The 23,292-nt window shown below is 33.5% G+C and overlaps 1 protein-coding gene across 4 annotated transcripts in view; it reads right to left on the bottom strand.

Annotated features, from left to right (window-relative positions):
• Positions 1–23,292, bottom strand: part of LOC108968692 (GTPase-activating protein CdGAPr) — a 204,431-nt gene that overhangs the window by 81,010 nt on the left and 100,129 nt on the right. Inside the window, exon 1 of one of the 4 annotated variants that reach the window (XM_018932865.1) lies at positions 7,168–8,019. The exons of the other annotated variants lie outside the window; for them this stretch is intronic. The gene's annotated coding sequence lies outside the window, so the exon portion shown is untranslated. Of the gene's footprint in view, positions 1–7,167; positions 8,020–23,292 lie in introns of those variants that run through there. 4 annotated transcript variants of the gene reach the window in all.

Here is a 23,292-nt window from a genome sequence, read left to right as displayed (position 1 = left end):
TTTTTTATAATTTTTTTCACCAATTTCTACTTTTTTCATTAGTATCTTTTATATATTCTTTAATTTCTCTTTTATGCCCGCAACTAAACGCCAATTAGCAGTAAAATTAGAACGAAACCACAAAAAAGAAAAGAAAAATATCTTCTTTGGTCCTCTAAATTATGAAGCGTGAAATGCCCTTACAAATGCAGTGCTGTGAAAATATGCACATAAAAACGGCAACAGAATAAATACTAAACTATAATGCGAAACTGTCATTTAAGTATTTTGACAATAAACTTTTGTTTGCTTAAGCATCAACGCGCTTGACTGCCACCGCCACCGTCGCCGCCAACGCTTGTGTTGAGATGTTGACGCAACGCAGCGCGTTGGTGGTGCACAGCCATTAAATGGAAGAAGAAATGGAAATGTAAGCCAACGAACTCGCGTGAGTTGACGCATTGAATACTTAAATAGAAATTACTGTAAGTATTTAGACAATAAATGAGTTTATTTATATGTACTAGCGACAGTGTGTAAATTTGCCAAGGAATTAGTGGAGAAAATATGCTTATGCAGATAAATGTGTGACAGACATACCAAGTATATACAAGTATATGTACATATTTATGTACATAATATACCCATCACCACAGCATTAAATGTAGAAAACTCACTAATAAATTGAAGTATAAGCAGCTTTTCTTGAAAAGTATGTCAAATATTTGTGAAATCTTTGTGCGTTTGGCATTGCAACACGTTGTGGCGTGAATTTATCTAGGATGACATGCCAATAGTGGTGAAATATCGTTAAGATCATAATTCTTACATGTGCAGGATTTGCGACACATTTTGAAAAAAAAACTAGAGATAAATGATTCGAAAAACATTCTTCAAGTACTTCATTCTTAATTTATTTGAGTGAAGATTTATTTCATAATAATTTTTTTTACGCGTAATTCTCCACTGACTCGTGAATTTTACTTTACTTCATTACTGTTAAATGAACCTATTTGCGATTAGTGGGGGTAAAAAGATATCGATTATTTTAAACAAATGAAAAATTGAGTTGGCTTGAAATTTGGTTTTTCTAATGGAGTCACACCTAGAGAAACGTTGAAAATGTTCCAGAAGTGTTTTGAGAAGTCTAGTTTATCACGAACACTTGATTATGAAAACACAAAGCATTCAGCGAGTTGTCCAACTCACCCTGTTAATAACAATAGCATGGAAAAAATTAAAAAAACAGAGCTTGAATATCTTCGTTTTGGCATCAGAAATGTAGCACTGGATTACCAATGCGCAAAGGACCATAAAACTTCCGCAGAATCTTTCTCTCGAAAACTCCTACCGTTGACTCATCAGATGTTATCATCGTCCATGCCTCTGCATCATATAGCAGGACGGAAATAATGTGTACTTTGGTTTGGCCTTTCCTCGTAGAGAGATGACTTTCGACTCAACACAAATTGGTTAATATTTTGAGTCAATCTTAGACTCATACCAATAAGCATAAATCATTCGCAAAAACAACGTCTCGTAGAGGTCGCAATAAGGATGCTTTAAAATGTAGCAAAGGCATCATTACCCTTGACGAGACTTCAATTTACATGTAAATACAAGTCGAAACCCTTCAAAGATATAGCGAATTGCGCTTCTGGTCTGATGGTCATTCGAGCCGAGGCTTATAACAAGTATATGGAAAATCTACATACATTTTATTAATTTGAGTCTTTTCAGCATAGTTAGCAATTTAAATACATCTTGAGCTAGAAATAACATCTAATCAAATTTGACCCGGACTGTAGAAAAAAATTACGTATTTTAATATAAATCAAATTTGATCAGATTTGGCACAAGAGATATTTAAACTGCTAACCATGCTGACAAGACTCTTAGACTACCTTATATGCAGAACAAGTTACAATTTGAAATGGTTTGGCAGAGTGAAAATCGTCGAAGTACCAGGTGGTTATATCAAAACGATGCCATAGGTCATCCAACTCAATCTGACGACGTCCTTTTCATCATCAGCAAGACGATTAACTTTTGGTGACCGCATCATATCACGAAATTGGCTTGTCAAGTAGTCCCAAGATATGAGAATTGACTCAGTCACAGTGAAGATAAGTTCGAAAATCTGTTCGAATACTAAATTTGGGAACTAATGGTTAAAGTATAGGTAAAAAAAAACTCCCTTTTCAAGCAAAGTCACAAGGTGATATTGGTTTAGATTTTAAAAACGAAAATAATAAAAATTTTCCTTCAAATAGTTTACATTTATACATTAAATTTATACCAAACATTACAGTTTTTATGTCAGGAAAAGTCTGCTTCGAAACCCATAGCACTTGAGACCTATGAACGTAAGAGAGTCTACAATGTTGAGATTTTACAACTTTTTTTTTTTTTTTTTTTTGGGTATGACAGAGTTCTTGCATTTTTCGAAAGACTATCTTAAACAGATCTCTTTGGACGTGGTTGATCGTGCAAATTCCAATCCCACATTAATGGAGAGCATTATAACAATCGATGCGACAAGGGTTTATGAGCTTGAGAGGGGGAAAAATGAGCCGAAACTAAAAAAAAACCACATCAAAGACGCTCAAAAATCAAGTTAATGTTCCAAATGTTTTTCGATATTCGTGGTTTGTTGCATCATTAATTGGGTCCGGAAAAACAGACGTTCTATAAGTAGTTCTATTTGGACGTTTTGAGGTGTTTGCGTGCGAACCTCCGTCGAAAACAGCCGGAATTGTGGAAGAACAAGTCATGGGTTTTACACGATGACAATGATTCATCTCACGCCATTGATCTAAAGCCAAAAGCCTATCTCTAATGATTCCAAAAGCCCACTGATGGGAATTAAGCTGCTTTCCTAGGTACTTACATATGTAAGTAAAACAGTGTGAAACTAAGGAAAAACTGGCGACTAAATAGAGTTAAGTTCATTGTGGCAAAGCTTGGGCTTAATCATAACAAAAATATATAAGATATATGTACATGAAATCACAACAACATAGTTTCATAAAAAATAATAAATGTACATATGTAAATGCATAGATTCAGGAGTGAAAAACCCGCAGCGACAAGCAGGTGATTCATAATATGTTTTTGCTTTAATCAACCATTACCGTAAATCATATTTTAACAGTGCAATAATTTTGAAATGTAAAACAGAAGTGTTGCTATTAACTTTTGAAAAGCATTAAAACAACAATAACACGAAAATATATACATAACTTCATAACCACAACTGTCAAAACGAGCAAACCACCAATAAATAAAAAAAAATAAATGAAAGCGGAAAATAGTCATTATAAAAACCATTGATAAACGAGTCAAAATGAAAATAAAAACTGTTGACGAGGTTGGCAGGCAATTTCAACTCAATGAACCCCCTCGAAACTAACCAGTTCGAACTGTGGAAAGTTCATAAATCACTGAATAAAATAAATTTGCATACAAGCACACACACATACACATGACGATATTTGTGTATTTAAATATGCAATCTAATGTACAATATGTACATTGATACATATGTATGCACGTATGTTGCGGCATTTGATTGAGTGAGCGGCAAAAGGTTATTTAACGAGCTCGCGCCACATAATTTGCACGCCACAGGTGAATGTATTCATATCTCTAGTAATTTATGTTTTGCAAGTAAATATGTATTATTGTAGTCATATGCACATTATGGTGGTTCGCTTTTTATTTATCCAAAAAAAAATTTTAAAATGATATACATGATTTTTATGCCATGAACAGAATATATTGGTTGTCAAAAAAGTTTTGCGGTATTTTTATTGAATTTTCAATTGTTCATAAAATTTTTTTTGATGTCATGCCCAGCTCTTGACCGATACTACGGCTGCTACTATGCCGGTCTCTTTCGACCAATTCAGCGATTTTATCGCAATTTTCGACGACAGTCCTTCCGGAACGTGGCGCATCTTCGACCACCCCTGCACCAGAACGAAAACGTTGAAACGATCGTTGTGCGGTGGAAATGGAAACTGTATCGGGTCCATAAACTGCACAAATTTCAATCAAACACGTGTTAGCGCGTGAAATGAGCTTTCCAAAAAGGTATAGCATGACCCGATGCGACGAATAAAACTAGAACAACGCGCTCTCAGCGCCAACTAGCGAACATACCGCAAGACTTTTTTGACAACCTATTATTAAGTTTGCCACGAAGTTTTTAAAAGCCAACAAGAAACTTTTGGGACACTATAAAAAATATATAAAGGTAAATCCAAGTAAAGGTACTTTTTCAAAAGCCTGTTTTGACAGATCTCGGATTAACGACTGCTCGACCTTGCCAACCGTCATTGCTTCGCTCTTGGGCTCTTGAAAAGTTCCAAGAAGATCCGAGGCTTTCGATCCAAATTTTGCTCAGCGATAAGGCCTATTTCTGCCTTAATGGATATATAAAGAAGTAAAATGGCCGCATTTGGAACGATTGCTCTTCGAAGAGATTCAAGAGCTGCCAATACATCTAGAAAAACAATGGTTTGGTGTGGTCTCTGGACCCGTGAAATGAACGGTACATATTTCTTTAAAAATTATGCCAGTGAGAACGTAACAGTCAATGGCGACCATAATCGCGTCAAGATAACCAACTATTTCATGCCTAAAATTGAAGCTCGTGATCTCGGTGACATTTGGTTTCAACAAGTGACATTTATGATCACTTCTCGCACATCGCATCAATTATGGAATTTATTGAAAGAAAACTTCGGTGAACAGATAGTTTTACGTATTGCGCCGGTCGATTGGCTACCAAAATCATGTGATATCACACCAGTTCCTGTGTCTTTTCTTTAAAAAGTAGGCAATTTCGAAAGAGATCACTCGTTGGAGAGACTTTCAACGATTAATGAAATTCTTAATTTAAAGTTATATTTCCGGTTTTTCCATTATCTCTCAATGGTATATTTTTCTTGTAAATACATACACAAATCGACCCGGCATGAGTTCTCCCCCCACTTTTCTGGTGCTTTAGCCTTCAGATGATTGGTATCTAGCTTAATTTAATGCGATATTTTATTTTTTTGTCACTTCGCAGTATATGCTTAGAAATTGAAATTAAATTCCATGATAACCTCACTCTTTCACTGTAAATTTGTGCAATATTAAAACATCCATGTCACATTCTCTCAAAAACTTGCTTTGATTCTTCTTCACATTGCAGACTAGGCTAGTCTAACTATCACTTTTTTCTATCAAATAAATTAAATCACTAAATGTTAGATCAGCGAGAGAGATTTTCCTGAATCACTTTATCAACTTATATAGAAATAAGTTTCAACGGATCAAGCATATTTAACACGTTCGTCAAAGTAATTATTCACTTAATTATGGCTACTTAGTCATTGGACAATCGAAGCGTCAGCATTTTACTTATTTGTTTCTTTTTTTCTTTTCGTGCTTTTTCATTTATAGTTAGTTTATAAAAATTCACAAAATTTGTGCGTCTTTAATATTAATATTATCGAATATCACATAGGTTTGTGAGTTAGGTAGGAGTTTGGTTGGGCATAGTAGACCTTAAGGCGCAGTATATTTATCTAATTTGGGAGTCTGAACAGGATCTCGCAACCGATAAAAAATTCTTGAACAAATGGAATCAATCACGTTTATTTGGGAAACAAAATAACTATAAGATTCTATATAAGATTGTTTCTGCTACGAGATGATATCTTTAATTTCTACAGTTGGTTGAAAGGAGTGATCGAAAGAACGTATGACAGCTATGACATATGACACCTTTAAGGGTTATATTCATTAGTGAATTTTCAAAACCTGTTCGATTTTAGCTATGACTGTATCGAATTTTAATATATTTGAAAAGACTGTCCGATAATTTGAAGTTGATCCGGCAATAGTTTCGTAGACTTCAGCGTATATATTTGTAAGATTATTTTAAGTTAGTGTAATGAATTCCCAAAACTTTAAACGCGTTTTTTCGAAACACTAGAAGCGATAGAAAAATGTCTGCGAAAAGACTGCACTAGTTCACTTGATAATTTCAAAACACCTTATAGACCTCTTAGATACACAATATTTGTCAGATAATGCCATTTTTTAAAATAATTTCGATTTTAAACCATTCTAAAGTTTGAATTTTTTACAAAAATCACTTTTTCGTGGGAAAACGACATTTTTTGAAAAACCCAAAATTTTTAATAATAATCTCTCGATCATTACTTGTATTCATCTATAGTATTAGATATTTTTATATTTTGGATTTTTGATAATTTTAAGACGAAAATACATCTCGCCGCCAGGCACTTTTTTCGGCCAAAACTATTCACATAATTTGTATACATTTATTTTATCACAAAAATTCACGAGCAAATACGTAAATAGTAAAGATAAGCCCTTAAATTATTAGTTCTTAATTTTCGTATATTTCTAGTATATTTTAATTTCAAATATTAATAAAAAAAAAACTTTAACTTCACAAATTACACGATTAATTTACATACATATTGGAAATATTTCAATATGTTACTCAGTAGATAGATTTACCAGTATAATGTTTACATTATTACATTCCAAACGTCAAACTATTACTGACACATGTCAAATATGATTTGTTGCGTCAGTAAGCAGTTTTGTTTAAAAAATTTTTAAATATTTTTAGAAGCAAGCAGCTTCTACCACCTTAATATGCATTAATAATATTATAAAGAGTTGCTATGACTTGACTAGACATAATATGACTAGAAATATATACACTGGCATTTTATTTTTATTTTTTAATATTTTTTTTTTTCGTCACAAAAAGAATTAAAGAATTTCAATAACGGCACATTTGAAAATGAGCTTAATTACAATATTTTAATTGCTGGTGGAGTTGAAAAAGTACACGAGGTTATCAAGGGTGAGAGTAAAATCAAATAAAAAAAGGCTTTTAAAAATAAATTATTCATGAAATATACATATATCAGGAAATATTAAAACGGGGATTTATTTTTTGTAAATAAACTTAGACACTGAGTGGCTGTTAAAAATTAATTATTATATAATGTTTGTGTATGTATGAATAATGTGATTTTTTAAGGGATTTAAAATTTTTTTTTTTTTTTTTTTTTTTTTTTTTTTTTTTTTTTTTTTTTTTTTTTTTTTTTTTTTTTTTTTTTTTTTTTTTTGTAAACAAACTTTGACACTGACCTCTTGCAATAATTCACTGCACATCGATTGTATTCGGTGTTTTGCAAAAAGTTGCAATATTTCTTTTATAGTGAAAACAGACGGCAGTCACAGGCGCCACAGCTGTTGGCTTTTCGGCGACAAATTTTATAATTCTAAAAGCTGCAAACACTTCGAAAAAAATCAAAACTTTTCAACATATGGCCGGCATATGTGGCGCACTTTTAAAATTATATTGCTTCTTTGCTTTTAATAAACATTTAGTAGTTTGGTTTCATTTCGTTTTATTTGATTTTTTCTTATTTTATTTGTTAACACACAAACACATGTTGCAAAACCTGTTTCGGTGGCTTGGAAAATAAAACACTTGACGCGGCCTACGATTTTGTAAGCAAAAACACTGTAGTTTTTATTGTACTTACACTAAATGCAGGCACTTTTCACTTTTTGCTCGTAGAAATCGCTAAAACTTAATCAAATTAAATTTTTATACTTTCACAAGCACAACAACACGTCGTTAGATGCGAGACGAGAAAAAAGCAGCACCGAACACCGCGTTATGGAAAAGCACTGCATGTTCAGACCGTCTACTCGTGGCGTCTCAATCGTATGAGCGGTATAAATCGTATTGATGCGCGACCAACAAGCTGGAGCACCACAATGAAGCGAATCAAAAGCGCAACTAATGTATGCGACAGTAATGGACGCCCAACAAAGCCCCCCAAAGCACAAGCGCGATAACAAAGAGAGCGCAAGTAAAATAAATAGAGAGAGAATTTAACATGCAGTTAATAAAACAGAGCTTTAATTTGGTGGAAACGTGTGTGAGCGCATTTAAGAGATTATTTTGAGAGAGTATGTTTAGGAGAAGCATCAAAATACAAGAAAGAAACAATAATTTCTTAAGTTTTTAATATTTTAGGTAAATTTCCTTACAACGATTTAGCTATAAAAAAATATTAAATAAAATATAAATTTAGTTAGTTTTAATTCGGAATTTTTTTTTTTGTAATATTGTACAGTTATTTTTAATGACCCATTTTGTTTAAGAAATATTTGCAAAAATTTAATAACTATTTATTTTTATTAATTTTCTTGCTAGATTTATTTAATTTGTTTTAACTATTTAAGTAAAGTTACTATTTCCTTAATGCTGGTTACGCAAACAAATTAATTTACTTTACTTAATATAAAAATTAATTTGTTTAATTTTAGTCAAACATTTTTTTTATTATTTTTGTCACATTTTTTTAATATTTAATTTAACAAAAAGGTTTTACGATGTGTAATAAATGTTGCCACCTTTTTTTCAAATTTGTTATTTGATCAAAATTTATGCCATCGAAAATGTAATAGAATCATCAAACTGAAGAGTTTTAAAAACTAAAAGTTAAAATTTTTTTTAGAAAAATGTTGCCACCTGCGATTGTATGCGATAAAAAATTAATACAATCATCAAACTGAAGTGAAGTCGTTTTAAACGAGAAGTTAAAAATATGTTTCGAAAAATGTTGCCACCTGTTTCAAATTTGCAATTTAATAAAAATTTATGAGATTAAAAAATTAATACAATCATAAAACTGAAGAGGTTTAAAAACTAGAAGTTAAAAATATGTTTCGAAAAGTGTTGCCACCAAATTATTACAATATTAACTCTTAATAGATAATACAACAAACTGAAGAGCTTTGAAAACGTATAAACGAAAATATTTTTTGGATAATGTTGCCATATGTCATTGGAACAATTCGAAAATGTTGGCAACTGTTTCAAATTTGAAATTTAAAAAATTATAAGAATAAAAAGCTTTTAAAAAATCTTGTGTATTTACATAAGTATGCACATATGTATGTAGTATACATATATATTTTTGAAAAAGCCTTGTCACCTGTCGTAATTTTTGTTCAAAGGAATTTGTTCAGGAACAAATGAAAAAATAAAATTAAAAAATTATTAATATAAATATTGCTTATTTTTTTGTTATTTATTATTTTTCTCTTTTTTTATTTAATTATTATTTTATGGCATTTCCTATATTTTTGTATTTTTTTTTTATAACCCCTGGGTTTTCTTTTCAGCTATTTTTACAAATATATGTATGTACACACATATATAACATATATAAATATGTACATATAGTATATATTTTTCTCTGCTACTGAGATTTTAGAAATTTATTTTCAGCAGTTCGAAATTTCGCATTTCAACAAATTTTTGTCATTTCACATTTTCTCGCAGATTTTAGGCGTCTCCGGCGCTTAGCAATAGTAGAAAAAATAATAATTGCGTTTACGTGTGGCGTGAATTTAATCAACAACAAACCCGCACATTATTTCTTTTTTTTTTCAGGCCGGCGCGGCGGCACAATAGCCCCATCGTCAACGCCAACAACGCATATAAACATCATCGACACTGTGCCGCCGACACGACCGCCACACGGTTCAGATGCTGCTGATTTTTCTGCTACACATATTAAAAACAAAAAAGAAATTAAAAAATTAAAAAAAAAAATAAATAAAAACAAAGAAACAAAAATATATTTTCATTTGCGGAGCACATAATATTTTCTGATTCACGCGTGCGACGACCAGCCGTACTCACGGAAACGTTTTACCACTCTCCCAACAATTCTCCCACAATCTATGTGCACTATCTGCTTGCACAAAATAAGAGTAATAAAACGAAAATGCATTGACAAAAGAGAAAATCGCTTCCCGTCAACACATCACAAATTATCACAACATCCCTGTCCTAGTCCGCCTATCGCTGACGACGCCGACGACGACGACAAATTGTTATTGTTATGGTTGCGTTTTGTTTCAGTAAAATATTTATTATTACTTGCAGTTTCTACTGTTTGTTTTCGTTTGTCGCGTTCGCGTTCGCATTCGTGTTCGTGCTGCGGTAACTGTTAAAGTTGTTGATTGCTTCGATAATGTTGCATCGCGCTGAATTTTCTTTTGCGTTTACTTCGATTGATATATAGACTACAGATGGTGAAGATACAAGGTAAGTAAATATTAGTCATCTCGGTGACTTTGCTTGTTTTCGCAGCATGAGTGTGTGAGGAAAGAAGTTTATGTTGGCTGAAGAGGGATTCCCGCAAGTCGATCGGGGAAGTTGATTTACACATAGCAATCTTGATTACGATTTTTTATGGGTGAAAGTACAAAAATATTTGGTAGAATTCGGAATCTTTACTTTTTCCTTTTAATTACTTTTAATCAGCTGTGATTCAAGAACTTTGTCGAATTACGTTGGGACAAGAACACATTTCATAGAATGTCTATACGATTTCTTAAGTTCCCTTAAAACCATTATTTCATTATCTCATATCACCTCACTCACACCCAACCACCTATAAATGCAGTTCGGTGACGATGTCATTGTTTTAACAGTGCAATCTCCAGATGCTTAGCTTACTGATCTAATAAAGCCCTTTGTTTTAAGTATGTTTTGTAATTTGAGAAGCGAAAAACATTTTGGTCTCACGGAGTATTGAACGATCAGCTTTGCCTTCTTTAAAGGTTTTTGCAATTTCGTTTCTCCAGATTTGCCAGTTCGAGACAGTCAATGTCACGGGACATTCTAAGCTCATCTCGACATACAGGCGCCATAACTTCGCTGGCACTTAGAACTTTACCAAAACTTAAAACACTCAAAATGTTATTTCACACGAACCTATTGTGAAAATTAAATATGTCTCTTTTGAAGCTTAAGTCGTATTTTGTAGATATAGAAATTCGAGTCTCTCTTATAGAAGCTTTGTTTACGTTAAGGCATACGAAAATTAACCTACCGAAAGCTTATGGAAAGTCTGCAGCGGCTCAATACGCTTATTGAACTTCCACTTAAACTAGGAAGTTCGAAAACAGAGAACGGAGTTCATGTGGGGCAGACTTTTAAGCTATGCTTAAAGCTCCAACATCTTTTCGCTTATTGAAGTGTCATGGAAAACAGGTCATTAGTCGAAAGTGTCGCATGAACAAGGAATTTCACTTCAATTCTACTGGATAACAGATCTCAAAGCCATCGTGGGCAACGAGATATTGAACGAGATTGCGAAGAGTGGTGTAGCATAGCGAAATAGCATTTGTTATCCATTGTTCCCGATGGGATACGATCAGTGCTAAAATAAAGGCGTTCAGGAAACTCTGTGACTGGCATTTTCAACTTGTTTTTATAGTCTGTTTAGATTCTGGAAGATAAAATAATTGTTAAGTAGAGCTAATGCGATGAATGCTTGCGCTCAAAGTTTACTGAATTGTGGAGGGGTTTTTATAACAGGTCAATTGAAAACTCCTCGGCCTGACACATAGATGGCGCTACTAGAAATAAATCCACATGATAAAGCTTAACCTTCAAAAAGCGCATGTGTAAATTTAACAGTTTTCAGAGCATTAGGGTATGAATTACATCATTTTGAGTGAAGCAACTTTTTCTATTGGAAATGGTGGATAAAAAAAAGTCTGGTGTGTTTAACGTGGGTAAATGTTGACGACAGCCTTATCCCAAGGGGCTCAAAAGCACAGCGGCTCAAATTAATCCGTTAACGAATTGAAAGTGTGGAATAAACACCCTACCCACCTTGGTAGGGTTCGAGGGCGATCTAAAATCTCTGTCGTGCTTTCGGTCCGGCACCCGGTTGCAGTGCAACTCCACATGCAATTGACAAAGTCAGTTCTTACCGTATTAGGGTTTTAACCACAACCACCACGATACTCCCCAAGGAGCCAGTCCGCATGAGCAGGTTGGAGCGAACCGGTCACTGCTCCAAAGCGTGGAAAACGAAACAGTGGACATACTTTTATTGACTAGCTTTAGAAGGAAAGGAACATTAACATCGACTTTTACATAGCATTATCGGGCCGTTTGAAGATCGAAATAGCCGAAAAACGGCCGCATTTGAAGACTCGTGCATCGTGTCACAAGTCAGTGAAAACAATGGCAAAAATGCATTAATTGGGATTCGCATTGCTTCCGCACCGACAGTATTCTCCAGATCTGGCTCCCAACGACTATTTCCTGTTATCAAATCTCAGAAGAATGGACGCTGGGGAGAAATTTTCATCGAATGAAGAAGTGATCGCCGAAACTGTGGCCTTTTTTGACTTGTTCTACAAAAGTGATAACGAAAAGTTGAAGGGAGCAATGTTGAATAAGAAAACGACTTTTGCCAAAAAAAGAAAACTGTGTTTTACTCTGGTAGGCCGCCGGTTTAATTTAATTAACCTGATAAGGCTGACAATAAATCTCACTTTAATTCGATGTCGGAGTTTTTGGTCGAGTAAAATCGGATTCAAAACATTTCTGAGTTAAAAAAAAGTAAATTAAATAAGACTGTGGAACATTTTTGGGATTATTGTTCCAAAAAACGTAGTTTTTTTGCAAAAAGGTTACAACTAAGCAAAAAAACATCAAGATAAGGAAAAAATTTAAAATGTCATAAAAAAACTAACACATACGAACGCCAGTACCATCACCCTGACTTGGAATTTCTCACCACCCAGATTAGCTGTTGTACTGTGTAATCAATTTTATTTTGATTAAACAAAAGTAAATTAAATAATCAATTTTTTTTTAAGTAAGAATTAATATTCCTTGGCGATTTTTATCAAAAAAAAAAAAAAAAATATTGTGAAAATTGCGGAAATGGAGAAAAAGTTTCAAGCGCTAGCACGTGGTTGAAGATATTAAAAAGTTTCTGCAGCTGCGGCTGTCAAACTGAAAAGTGAATTGACGCGCTTCACACACACACACATACTCTTATGCATACACTTTAACACTTTAACACACACACACTAATATTCATATTGTAAAGCAGGTATGAAAAGAAAGCCTATTTTGGCGGATTAAAACCATTAAAAGTAAATCAACGCAGAATCAACGGCACAACGCGTCGCGTAACCGTTGTAGGTGTATGTGTGAGTACCAATGTAATGCATGTTAGAGAAGTACAAGAGTGATGAAATCATGTTTTCTTTCATTTCTTTTTAATTTTCATGTAAACGCCACAGCAGAACCGCTATAAAAATCTGAAAGGTAGATAGACAACAACAACAATGACAAATAAATAAAATAATAGTAACAAAAACAACAGAAAACAAAACAATGTATGCAAAGCGAGCAGCCGAGCAAAGCAGAAAATTACAGTTAAATGATAACCGACGAAAAAAGTGTATGTAAAACCACAACAACAGCAAAGAAATATCAAAATTTGGTAGCTAAAATATAAAAGTGGGTCAATGAAGAGCGAAAGTTTGACGCGCCGGCTGGATACAACAATAAAAAAAAAAGTTTGTAGACGCACACACATACATACGTACATATTCATATAAATATGTATATGTAATAATATAACAAAAATAAAAGTGAAAAGTTAATAACAACAACAAAAACAGCAACATACAAAACCTAACATTAAACTAATACCGAAATCTTGTTAACCAAAATGTAGACGGAAACAACAACAACAGCGAAATGAAATAACTGGAAATTTGTTGATATGACATACGGTACACGAAATTGGCCAAGCAAATCGGCGGTAGACAAAATTACCGCAGCCAAATTAAATGAGCTGTAAAAGCGAAATAACAGCACAACCAAGAAATATTGTTGTTGTAATGTGTAAATATGCATTTATGTTGGAATTTCATGTGGGCTGGCAGTCGTTGCGAATATTTTCTAAAATTAAATGCATACATATACTTAAGTTCCATAGGTTTCGAAATAATTTTACAAAATAAAATCGGTTGTTAAGGCGATCGTGTACCTTCGAGCTCCAATTTCGGTCCTACTCTTGACGATAGTAGAAAAGGGCTTCAACCTGACTAAACGGTGGTGCAGTGGGCCTGAGTTGAATATCAACCCCTCGAAGACAACTATCGCCCGTTCACGAGATGTACATAGGTCCCTGCCCAGCCTCAGGAATCTAACCCTTGGGGGTAGAAAGATATAGATGAATAACACGGTCAAATGTCTTGGTTTCACACTGAATTCCCCCTGCGGTAGAACCAGCATGTTGATCTATTACGGATAAAGCACTAATGGTGTGCAATCGATTAGCTGGTAAATCCTGGGGCTGCAAGCCCAGCTCTAATAACCGATGCCAGCAGTATGGTTCTTAGGTTAAGCAGCTTATTTGACCACTTAAGATACAGTCCGAGCTAGAGGAAATGTTACAGTTCACCACAATCACTCAAAATGGCAACAAACTCTCAGCCACCCTAGTCTGATAATGGGGAGATGAGAATTCCTTACAAGCTCAGAAGTTTCCTTGCCAAGTTTTTCAGCGACGTCACTACGACTGGCCAATTAATTAATACAATTAATGTGGAGATTATTTAGTTCCATGATTTGTGAGCGAGTAACGCTGCTTTTGGAATGAGTAACTTTTTTTAATGAAACTGAACTTCAGAAATCTCATCATCATTATCAAATCTAATGACAACTTAAAGAGAATCACTTCTACTTTTGAAACACTATGGTGGTCAATTCAATAGAACCAAAACTCTTGTCAGACCAGATACATACATATCTTGTATACAAGATTCTCCAATCTTCCAGGTTATACTTGTATATTCAATACTTCTGAAGATCACAGCTGACTTGGTCGCCCGATAAATGCTACTAGTACTACGTATTTTCACATGTCCGGTATACTGTTGGAAGTTGCAGCCAACTCTCTCAACTATGACTCTATGAGTAATAATATAAATTTTAGACCTTTCCGCTGCGATGACTACTAAAGGTTCTCATACTTACTCTGCTAAACTTGAGAACATATCAATAAAGGAAAAAGTTTTAAATAGGATACTTAAATAAGCGAAAAATTTCTTAAAAACACTGAAAGTGAACTGAAGAAGCATGGGAAAATGTAATTCTTCTCGCCTTATATGCATCATAAATCGATGACTTATTTTTTCAATTATAATATATTTGCCTGTTTCATTGTAGCTTAAAAAAATATTTTTGTACAATTGCACCACTAAAAGAGAGTTGGTGGTTATAAAGCAGAGAGCGAAAAAGAGTTGATCATACCAAATGTTGTTTAGAAAATCGAGAAATGTCAGTTCACTCAAGCTATTTAATATATTTTATACATGTTCTACTTTGATTCTAATAACATTTTCTTTAAATATTAATAATAATAAACAGCAAGCGTATGTTAGCGCTGGTAGGTATGTAAATAAATTTTCACCTCAAGTAATTTTCAACAATTGAAAATTTACCCAATAATTTGTTTATAAACAAACTAACGAGGCATTAAATGGCGTGTACCGAGACTAAAAAGATCATTTCATACATATAAGAGTGGCAAGGTTCATAAATATGTACATATATAGATACATATATACATATTTCGAATTAGAAAACTTATATATTTAGTTGAAGGTAAGTTGAAAATTATATTTAGGTTAAGGTAAAATGTGTTAGTCGCCAAAAATGATCATTTATTTTTGTATACTGAGGAAAAAACTGTCCTAGCTATTTAAAAAAGACCTTACTTAAAAATAATAGTTGAATAGTTTTTTTTTATACACATCTAGATGTGTATAAGAGACAGTATATACACTGGCATTTTATTTTTATTTTTTAATATTTTTTTTTTTCGTCACAAAAAGAATTAAAGAATTTCAATAACGGCACATTTGAAAATGAGCTTAATTACAATATTTTAATTGCTGGTGGAGTTGAAAAAGTACACGAGGTTATCAAGGGTGAGAGTAAAATCAAATAAAAAAAGGCTTTTAAAAATAAATTATTCATGAAATATACATATATCAGGAAATATTAAAACGGGGATTTATTTTTTGTAAATAAACTTAGACACTGAGTGGCTGTTAAAAATTAATTATTATATAATGTTTGTGTATGTATGAATAATGTGATTTTTTAAGGGATTTAAAATTTTTTTTTTTTTTTTTTTTTTTTTTTTTTTTTTTTTTTTTTTTTTTTTTTTTTTTTTTTTTTTTTTTTTTTTTTTTTGTAAACAAACTTTGACACTGACCTCTTGCAATAATTCACTGCACATCGATTGTATTCGGTGTTTTGCAAAAAGTTGCAATATTTCTTTTATAGTGAAAACAGACGGCAGTCACAGGCGCCACAGCTGTTGGCTTTTCGGCGACAAATTTTATAATTCTAAAAGCTGCAAACACTTCGAAAAAAATCAAAACTTTTCAACATATGGCCGGCATATGTGGCGCACTTTTAAAATTATATTGCTTCTTTGCTTTTAATAAACATTTAGTAGTTTGGTTTCATTTCGTTTTATTTGATTTTTTCTTATTTTATTTGTTAACACACAAACACATGTTGCAAAACCTGTTTCGGTGGCTTGGAAAATAAAACACTTGACGCGGCCTACGATTTTGTAAGCAAAAACACTGTAGTTTTTATTGTACTTACACTAAATGCAGGCACTTTTCACTTTTTGCTCGTAGAAATCGCTAAAACTTAATCAAATTAAATTTTTATACTTTCACAAGCACAACAACACGTCGTTAGATGCGAGACGAGAAAAAAGCAGCACCGAACACCGCGTTATGGAAAAGCACTGCATGTTCAGACCGTCTACTCGTGGCGTCTCAATCGTATGAGCGGTATAAATCGTATTGATGCGCGACCAACAAGCTGGAGCACCACAATGAAGCGAATCAAAAGCGCAACTAATGTATGCGACAGTAATGGACGCCCAACAAAGCCCCCCAAAGCACAAGCGCGATAACAAAGAGAGCGCAAGTAAAATAAATAGAGAGAGAATTTAACATGCAGTTAATAAAACAGAGCTTTAATTTGGTGGAAACGTGTGTGAGCGCATTTAAGAGATTATTTTGAGAGAGTATGTTTAGGAGAAGCATCAAAATACAAGAAAGAAACAATAATTTCTTAAGTTTTTAATATTTTAGGTAAATTTCCTTACAACGATTTAGCTATAAAAAAATATTAAATAAAATATAAATTTAGTTAGTTTTAATTCGGAATTTTTTTTTTTGTAATATTGTACAGTTATTTTTAATGACCCATTTTGTTTAAGAAATATTTGCAAAAATTTAATAACTATTTATTTTTATTAATTTTCTTGCTAGATTTATTTAATTTGTTTTAACTATTTAAGTAAAGTTACTATTTCCTTAATGCTGGTTACGCAAACAAATTAATTTACTTTACTTAATATAAAAATTAATTTGTTTAATTTTAGTCAAACATTTTTTTTATTATTTTTGTCACATTTTTTTAATATTTAATTTAACAAAAAGGTTTTACGATGTGTAATAAATGTTGCCACCTTTTTTTCAAATTTGTTATTTGATCAAAATTTATGCCATCGAAAATGTAATAGAATCATCAAACTGAAGAGTTTTAAAAACTAAAAGTTAAAATTTTTTTTAGAAAAATGTTGCCACCTGCGATTGTATGCGATAAAAAATTAATACAATCATCAAACTGAAGTGAAGTCGTTTTAAACGAGAAGTTAAAAATATGTTTCGAAAAATGTTGCCACCTGTTTCAAATTTGCAATTTAATAAAAATTTATGAGATTAAAAAATTAATACAATCATAAAACTGAAGAGGTTTAAAAACTAGAAGTTAAAAATATGTTTCGAAAAGTGTTGCCACCAAATTATTACAATATTAACTCTTAATAGATAATACAACAAACTGAAGAGCTTTGAAAACGTATAAACGAAAATATTTTTTGGATAATGTTGCCATATGTCATTGGAACAATTCGAAAATGTTGGCAACTGTTTCAAATTTGAAATTTAAAAAATTATAAGAATAAAAAGCTTTTAAAAAATCTTGTGTATTTACATAAGTATGCACATATGTATGTAGTATACATATATATTTTTGAAAAAGCCTTGTCACCTGTCGTAATTTTTGTTCAAAGGAATTTGTTCAGGAACAAATGAAAAAATAAAATTAAAAAATTATTAATATAAATATTGCTTATTTTTTTGTTATTTATTATTTTTCTCTTTTTTTATTTAATTATTATTTTATGGCATTTCCTATATTTTTGTATTTTTTTTTTATAACCCCTGGGTTTTCTTTTCAGCTATTTTTACAAATATATGTATGTACACACATATATAACATATATAAATATGTACATATAGTATATATTTTTCTCTGCTACTGAGATTTTAGAAATTTATTTTCAGCAGTTCGAAATTTCGCATTTCAACAAATTTTTGTCATTTCACATTTTCTCGCAGATTTTAGGCGTCTCCGGCGCTTAGCAATAGTAGAAAAAATAATAATTGCGTTTACGTGTGGCGTGAATTTAATCAACAACAAACCCGCACATTATTTCTTTTTTTTTTCAGGCCGGCGCGGCGGCACAATAGCCCCATCGTCAACGCCAACAACGCATATAAACATCATCGACACTGTGCCGCCGACACGACCGCCACACGGTTCAGATGCTGCTGATTTTTCTGCTACACATATTAAAAACAAAAAAGAAATTAAAAAATTAAAAAAAAAAATAAATAAAAACAAAGAAACAAAAATATATTTTCATTTGCGGAGCACATAATATTTTCTGATTCACGCGTGCGACGACCAGCCGTACTCACGGAAACGTTTTACCACTCTCCCAACAATTCTCCCACAATCTATGTGCACTATCTGCTTGCACAAAATAAGAGTAATAAAACGAAAATGCATTGACAAAAGAGAAAATCGCTTCCCGTCAACACATCACAAATTATCACAACATCCCTGTCCTAGTCCGCCTATCGCTGACGACGCCGACGACGACGACAAATTGTTATTGTTATGGTTGCGTTTTGTTTCAGTAAAATATTTATTATTACTTGCAGTTTCTACTGTTTGTTTTCGTTTGTCGCGTTCGCGTTCGCATTCGTGTTCGTGCTGCGGTAACTGTTAAAGTTGTTGATTGCTTCGATAATGTTGCATCGCGCTGAATTTTCTTTTGCGTTTACTTCGATTGATATATAGACTACAGATGGTGAAGATACAAGGTAAGTAAATATTAGTCATCTCGGTGACTTTGCTTGTTTTCGCAGCATGAGTGTGTGAGGAAAGAAGTTTATGTTGGCTGAAGAGGGATTCCCGCAAGTCGATCGGGGAAGTTGATTTACACATAGCAATCTTGATTACGATTTTTTATGGGTGAAAGTACAAAAATATTTGGTAGAATTCGGAATCTTTACTTTTTCCTTTTAATTACTTTTAATCAGCTGTGATTCAAGAACTTTGTCGAATTACGTTGGGACAAGAACACATTTCATAGAATGTCTATACGATTTCTTAAGTTCCCTTAAAACCATTATTTCATTATCTCATATCACCTCACTCACACCCAACCACCTATAAATGCAGTTCGGTGACGATGTCATTGTTTTAACAGTGCAATCTCCAGATGCTTAGCTTACTGATCTAATAAAGCCCTTTGTTTTAAGTATGTTTTGTAATTTGAGAAGCGAAAAACATTTTGGTCTCACGGAGTATTGAACGATCAGCTTTGCCTTCTTTAAAGGTTTTTGCAATTTCGTTTCTCCAGATTTGCCAGTTCGAGACAGTCAATGTCACGGGACATTCTAAGCTCATCTCGACATACAGGCGCCATAACTTCGCTGGCACTTAGAACTTTACCAAAACTTAAAACACTCAAAATGTTATTTCACACGAACCTATTGTGAAAATTAAATATGTCTCTTTTGAAGCTTAAGTCGTATTTTGTAGATATAGAAATTCGAGTCTCTCTTATAGAAGCTTTGTTTACGTTAAGGCATACGAAAATTAACCTACCGAAAGCTTATGGAAAGTCTGCAGCGGCTCAATACGCTTATTGAACTTCCACTTAAACTAGGAAGTTCGAAAACAGAGAACGGAGTTCATGTGGGGCAGACTTTTAAGCTATGCTTAAAGCTCCAACATCTTTTCGCTTATTGAAGTGTCATGGAAAACAGGTCATTAGTCGAAAGTGTCGCATGAACAAGGAATTTCACTTCAATTCTACTGGATAACAGATCTCAAAGCCATCGTGGGCAACGAGATATTGAACGAGATTGCGAAGAGTGGTGTAGCATAGCGAAATAGCATTTGTTATCCATTGTTCCCGATGGGATACGATCAGTGCTAAAATAAAGGCGTTCAGGAAACTCTGTGACTGGCATTTTCAACTTGTTTTTATAGTCTGTTTAGATTCTGGAAGATAAAATAATTGTTAAGTAGAGCTAATGCGATGAATGCTTGCGCTCAAAGTTTACTGAATTGTGGAGGGGTTTTTATAACAGGTCAATTGAAAACTCCTCGGCCTGACACATAGATGGCGCTACTAGAAATAAATCCACATGATAAAGCTTAACCTTCAAAAAGCGCATGTGTAAATTTAACAGTTTTCAGAGCATTAGGGTATGAATTACATCATTTTGAGTGAAGCAACTTTTTCTATTGGAAATGGTGGATAAAAAAAAGTCTGGTGTGTTTAACGTGGGTAAATGTTGACGACAGCCTTATCCCAAGGGGCTCAAAAGCACAGCGGCTCAAATTAATCCGTTAACGAATTGAAAGTGTGGAATAAACACCCTACCCACCTTGGTAGGGTTCGAGGGCGATCTAAAATCTCTGTCGTGCTTTCGGTCCGGCACCCGGTTGCAGTGCAACTCCACATGCAATTGACAAAGTCAGTTCTTACCGTATTAGGGTTTTAACCACAACCACCACGATACTCCCCAAGGAGCCAGTCCGCATGAGCAGGTTGGAGCGAACCGGTCACTGCTCCAAAGCGTGGAAAACGAAACAGTGGACATACTTTTATTGACTAGCTTTAGAAGGAAAGGAACATTAACATCGACTTTTACATAGCATTATCGGGCCGTTTGAAGATCGAAATAGCCGAAAAACGGCCGCATTTGAAGACTCGTGCATCGTGTCACAAGTCAGTGAAAACAATGGCAAAAATGCATTAATTGGGATTCGCATTGCTTCCGCACCGACAGTATTCTCCAGATCTGGCTCCCAACGACTATTTCCTGTTATCAAATCTCAGAAGAATGGACGCTGGGGAGAAATTTTCATCGAATGAAGAAGTGATCGCCGAAACTGTGGCCTTTTTTGACTTGTTCTACAAAAGTGATAACGAAAAGTTGAAGGGAGCAATGTTGAATAAGAAAACGACTTTTGCCAAAAAAAGAAAACTGTGTTTTACTCTGGTAGGCCGCCGGTTTAATTTAATTAACCTGATAAGGCTGACAATAAATCTCACTTTAATTCGATGTCGGAGTTTTTGGTCGAGTAAAATCGGATTCAAAACATTTCTGAGTTAAAAAAAAGTAAATTAAATAAGACTGTGGAACATTTTTGGGATTATTGTTCCAAAAAACGTAGTTTTTTTGCAAAAAGGTTACAACTAAGCNAAATTTATTAATTTCTAAAAAAATATACCCCTTTAATGATCAATAAAAATCAGCTCCCAACACATAACAATTCTTCTGCCAGTTAAATTTCTCATAATAAATCAAATCGAAATTGAATATCGAAAAGTGTCATTTGCGAAACACCCACTGCAACTTATTAAATCACATAAATATTTTTGCAATTATAAATATAACGCCTTCGCAGAACTCCCATAAATTGACCCAGTTCTGCTGGCAATACACAAACAATTTCATGTGTAGCAGGCAAATGCATTGGCAAAAAACTTGCACAACTTCAAAAAGGAGAAAAACCAAAACAACAATGCACAAAATGCAGCAGCCAAGTGGAGCAACAAATAAAAGTCATAATAATAACAAAATATGCAAAGAAAAAACAACAAAAGTGAATAAAATTTTTATTAGTCAAATATTGTATACGCACAGACATATTGTAAATATACACACACACAGATATATGCAACCACGCACAAACTATTGCAAACTCAGCGAAATTTCACTCGCAACAACATTTTGCGCTTTTTTTTTTTTTTTTGTTTTTGTACGCATTTGGCTATAATAAATTGTTTTGAAATTTGAATGCGAAAACGCGTACAACAACAACAAGTTGATAAATATTAAAATACGCGCGGCATAAGACCAGAAATATTTTGTGAATATTTGGCACCTAGCCAAAATGCTCGAGGCTAAATGCGCGACTAACCAACAGCCGGTCTAGTCTGTCAACATTCCGTTTAAGCGAAGTCAAGCCATAACATCATTATGGAAATTGACGAAAATGTGTTGCATACAATGGGTGTTTTTGGTGTAAATATCAACAAGAATTGCTTTTCTTTTCGGGATCCCGAAATCTTTGTTTGTAACGTACAATGGGATTTTTTACTATAAATAAATAAAAAAAATTATTTTCGGGATTGACGTATACTTATTTCGGGATCCTGAAAATTTTGGGAATCGTTGCATTTTATAATTAAAAAAAAAAAAATTCCGTAATAAACCCAGGTTCTCGGTACAATAGAACTCATTACAAATATTCTATAAATTTAAAATTGAGTCTTCTTAGCAAGAACCTTAATTCCGCTAGAAGACTGAGTGTAAAAAATACTATTTCTTCTTTATAACAATTTTCCAGCTAATATTTATGTATTTTCAACCATCCTCAAGTGCAATCAGTGACATATTAAAGATGAGATTAATAAGTACAAGAAAGGCTTGAAAAGATTTCATTGAAAAACCACTATTAGAAAGCAGAACGACCGATAGCATCAAGCAACTTTATTATCAGACTCGGTTGGGTGCGTAGTCATAACGAAATCGCTGAAAACTGTGAAGCCGATGAGACCAGGTCCCACCTACATAGAATCGGGAAATAGTTGGGTCTTCATTGCACTTGCAATCTTGCTCTGGTACTCAGCATTTCGCATGCAGTTAGCAGGATAGTCTTCGGATAGTATAACTTCAATCGCGGCAAGATCATAAGTATGCAGTAAGAATCCTGGGTCATTGACCAATAGCCGTGCATGCGTTGAGGCTGAAATGAGACTAACTTGCCAAGGCTATATAGATAAAGATGGAGTGTAAGTGATGAGGTCAAGGTGCATTTTCCTCTATTGCTGAAATTTGCACGACTACGGTTGAAGCATCTCAGCACTCATAGCTTTGACAAACCTGGCAAAATAGACGGAATCAATATCAGCCGCCTCAACAAATTTGTCACAAACTCAAAGAGCTTTG

This window comes from Bactrocera latifrons, unplaced genomic scaffold, assembly GCF_001853355.1.
Source record: "Bactrocera latifrons isolate USDA-ARS-PBARC rearing strain unplaced genomic scaffold, ASM185335v1 scaffold_225, whole genome shotgun sequence".
In the NCBI taxonomy this organism is placed as follows: Eukaryota; Metazoa; Arthropoda; class Insecta; order Diptera; family Tephritidae; genus Bactrocera; species Bactrocera latifrons.
The sequence above is the reverse complement of the archived record's forward strand: the minus strand, read 5'-3'. Positions and strand labels throughout refer to the sequence as shown.